The sequence below is a fragment of the Phocoena phocoena genome, chromosome 5 (genome assembly GCF_963924675.1).
Source record: "Phocoena phocoena chromosome 5, mPhoPho1.1, whole genome shotgun sequence".
Taxonomy (NCBI): domain Eukaryota; kingdom Metazoa; phylum Chordata; class Mammalia; order Artiodactyla; family Phocoenidae; genus Phocoena; species Phocoena phocoena.
In genome coordinates, this window is record NC_089223.1 from 106,032,033 (window position 1) to 106,036,199 (window position 4,167).

Consider the following 4,167-nt stretch of genomic DNA (forward strand, 5'->3'; position numbering starts at 1 on the left):
CAATTGGTCTGAGCTAGTGTTAAGTGTCCGTGAAGTTGGTGTAAGTGGAGTCATGTCTTTGGCCTGGTAAAGTCAAGCCCTCAGTGGGTAGGAGCCCCTGAGCCCTTGAGGAATTAACCCTGCATTAACGACAGCACCACCTGAGCTTTGGCCTTGTTATTTGACATAGTACTTTCTGTCGTTGTTTAAACTAGTAGAGTCATGGGTTTCCCTTATACTGGCAACAGAAGCTTCCTAATGAATCTCCCCACACTTAACCAGCACTCGTGTGCCAGGCATTTTGTCTCGGCTTCGTGTGTATTACTTCATTCAATCCTCACACAACCCTACCATTGTCAGCCTCTGCTGGAAAATAAGGAAGAGCCACCTGGGGAGGTTTAGCAACCCGCCCAGGTTACACAACTGTGGAGAGGCTGGTCTGTGTTTGAACACGGACTGCCTGACTTGAGAGTCCCCATCTGAGCCTCTCACAGTGGTTCCATTCACGTTTCTCAGGTATAATTAGGTAACATGTACATTGCTCAGTTGACGTACTTTTTCCAAGAGTTATTAGTAAGTGAAAAGAAAGAATTGAGCCACAGTTCCAAAGCACATTCTCTCCTTCATGCCCTCTGGTGTCCTCTGCAAAAGCTATACTCCGTGCAACTAGTTTGTTCAGAGAGAGATGCTGTGCGGGAGGGGAAAGGAGGTGAATGGTGGTGGGAGGGGGCAGCCTAAGGAAGTTCAACTCTTAGCTCTTGGGCAAGGTGTCAAATTCCTCGAGCCTCAGTTTCATCATCTGTAATAGGGGTCGGGGGAGACCCATCTCCCAGAATTCGTGTGTGAGTTAAGAGAAATTCATACAGTGTATAAAGCACTCAGCACTGAGTCTAGCTAGCTAGAGCCTAACCAGTCACAGAGAAGAAAGCACCTCCTGGAAAACACGCTCCTGTGCTGGTTAGGAGCACAGGCTTGGGAGTTCAGGCTGACCAGGACTCCAATCTTGCCTTAGTTTCCTACTTTCTCCCTAAAATGAAAATAATCATCCATTATGTATATATATTTTGTCTCCATTCTGGACCATAAACTGAGATAATAGTAAGTTACTACTATACACAGATAATAGTCTCCATTATCTTGGAAATTATAATCTAGCAGAGAAACAGAGACAAAAAATGGAGATAGCAACGTGGTACATGAAGATGGAGAAGTTCAGGGGTTCAGTGGAAATGCATGGGAGTTAGACGCAACCTGAGCTTGGAGTGTCAGGGGTGGCTCCCTGGAGGATTGGATTTTAAGGTGAGCACTAAACCATGAGTAGGAGGAATCCAGGTTGAAGTAGGCACAGGGAAACAGGGAGGGGAAAGAGAACTCAGGTCTCAGTGGTTGGGAAAGTAAAATATGACAGTGCATGTGAATTGGTTAACATAGTGCCCAGCAAATTGTCTCTGCTCTGTAAATGGTAGTAATTTCCTTATTTTAGAACCCTTGAAATACATGTATTTCTCTATTCACATTTCTAGCTTCAGAATGAATGTTCTCCATTAACTCTCAAGTGGTTTTCTGAATCTCACCAGCATTATTTTATATATGCTCTTCTAAAGAGGCATGACCATACTCTGAAGTCTTCAAGCAGCAGTAGAAAGGACGCCCTTGTCCCCTTCCTCACAGACAGTATGTGGCAGGGAGAGCAAAGCCTCACTAAGTGAAGGCACCGAAGCTTGGCCATTTACTGGGTTGGAGAAATACATCTATAGCTCCCTTCACCAGCGGTTCCATTACTTTTCAGTTCATCTGAGAAGAAGGGAAAACGTAGAATTTTGTAATAGTTAAGTGGTCAGATCACATTCACCTTGCAGACAAAGTCTAGTGGTGCCTTGTCTCGCTTCTGCTTCTGCCCTCTTGGCAAGTAGCCTGCATCTTGATACATCTTTATGATGCTTCAGAATAATTTCTCCTTGAATCTTATCCACACCCACTGGATTATTAGGGAAAAACAATATTCAGTTCTGGGAATAAATCTTAAGAGAGATATGAACAAAGGGAAGTATATGCACAGGAAAAGGTCCCAAGGAAGTAATTATAACAAAAGTCAGGAGAGTGGGGAGGGAGGATATTATGACTGGGAAGGGACATGCTGGAAACTTCTGGAGTCTAACGGTGTCCTATTCCTTGATCTGTGATGTAAGTGTTCATTTTATAATTAGTTTTTAATTGTACATTTATGTTTTATCTACTTTTCTATATATAAAAAATGTAAAAATAAATTCTATGACCCTCTGAACAAATGGTGGCCTGTCGAGCAGATCATTAATAAAATCATTCTCTAATGAACTTCCAGGGAGAAAATCTTTCTCAAAGAGCCTCTGTTAAGTGCTTAATTTATCTCTAAATTCAAGACCTTTGAACACAACTGGTTTTGCTATAACCAGGAAAGGCTTCTTTCCAGATACATCAGATAATCTGGCTCTAATTCTCTGAAAAGCTGGTTGGAAGGCTGGAGGGAAGACCTTTCCTTTTTGATGACCTGTTTCTTGCAAACAAAATGAGCTGGTGGGATCTGGTATAGACTAGAAAGTCAGTATTTCTGAAATGAGGGTAATTGTTTCTAGAGAAACTTGGAAACATTAACCAGAGTCCTCAGGGGAGGGCTGCCTGACAGATTATATTTTTGCTTCTTGTATAGATTAGGAATAAAACTGGAGATATGCCTTTTACTCTCTTCTACATTTCAAAATCTGTTAAACAAAGCAATATAACAAACTAAAATATATGAACATGTGTTGTGCATTTTTTATTGCTCTCATTAAGGATCTCATGGTTTCATTACTCTAATTGGATAGAAATTTCCAGGCACAGGCTATCAAATACCAGAATTATTCCAGCTGGAAACCTTTTAAAATATATATTGACCAGCATCTTACACTTTATAACACAGTCACATTGACATACAAATTTCATGTTTACCAGTGCAAAAGGCAAAGAACTACAAAGAATCAAAGCAACCATCATGGACTACATTCACTATAAATAATACTGTTGTACCTGTTCTCTATTTTTTTAATTTTAAAAGAAAATTGTAAATGTTATAGCATAGGTAGACTCGACTCTTCAAAGCTAGAGACCGTGTGTAGTTCCGCACGAATCTGAGTTTCTGCATAACTGAGATTCCAACATGTAACAGATCAAGTTGGCCAAAAGAAAATCGTCCATTGCTGAAGTTTCATTGCTGGTGAGGAACAGACTCCCTAAGTTTTCAAAACCGGTACTCATTGTCTGTGTTTCTATCAGTTGGACCTTGCTTTCTAGAGCAGGTATATCTTTAGTAGTAAAGATTCCCTCTGGTTGAGTTTCTGAGTCAGATGAATCAAGACTCATGGAAAAGCTGGAGTGTTTCCAGAATACATCCCAGAGGCAGCTAAGGGCTATTGTCTAACCAGAGGTTTAGGTCTGTCTGGGGCTGCATTTCAAACCTTTCTAGGCCCAGGAAGTTAGAATTTCCTCTATAACTGTAGGACTGAGTAGAGGTGTCTGCAAATGGAATGTCAATTTGGGTTCCCATGTTCTGTGATTTCAAAACTGGTTCAGTGCTCATGTTGTAAAGTTCATTCTCCAGTTTGAGTTTGGTTTTTTGAGGCTGAAAAGAAACCTTTGATATTAAAGTCAGCTCTGGGATTCTGTTGGGTCAGATGGCTGCTGCTGGGTCCAGCAGTCATGTCAGGGCAGACTTCAATTATCCAATGTCTGACCATGCAGATTACTTGACAAGGTAATGGTCTTATTTGACAACTTCTGGCTGTGCCTGGAGCTTTCCATTTTCCTTTCCTTGAAGATTCCTGTGCTCTGCAGGGCTCTTACTGCCTCTTGGATAAATGTGTGATCATAACGAGGCTCTAAGGGCATCAGGACAGCCACGTGTATGCCTGAAGGTCTTGCCATATCCTCTGAAGTTTTTTCGAGTCTCATTCAGTCCCATAGGGAATTGCTCCATTTATTTGTTTCCTGTCCTCATGTATTTTTACAAAGTGCAGTTTTTAATTTATTTTTTTTCTTTTTTTGCAGTACGCAGGCCTCTCACTATTGTGCCCTCTCCCATTGCGGAGCACAGGCTCCGGACGTGCAGGCTCAGCGGCCATGGCTCACGGGCCCAGCTGCTCCGCGGCATGTGGGATCTTCCTGGAACGGGGC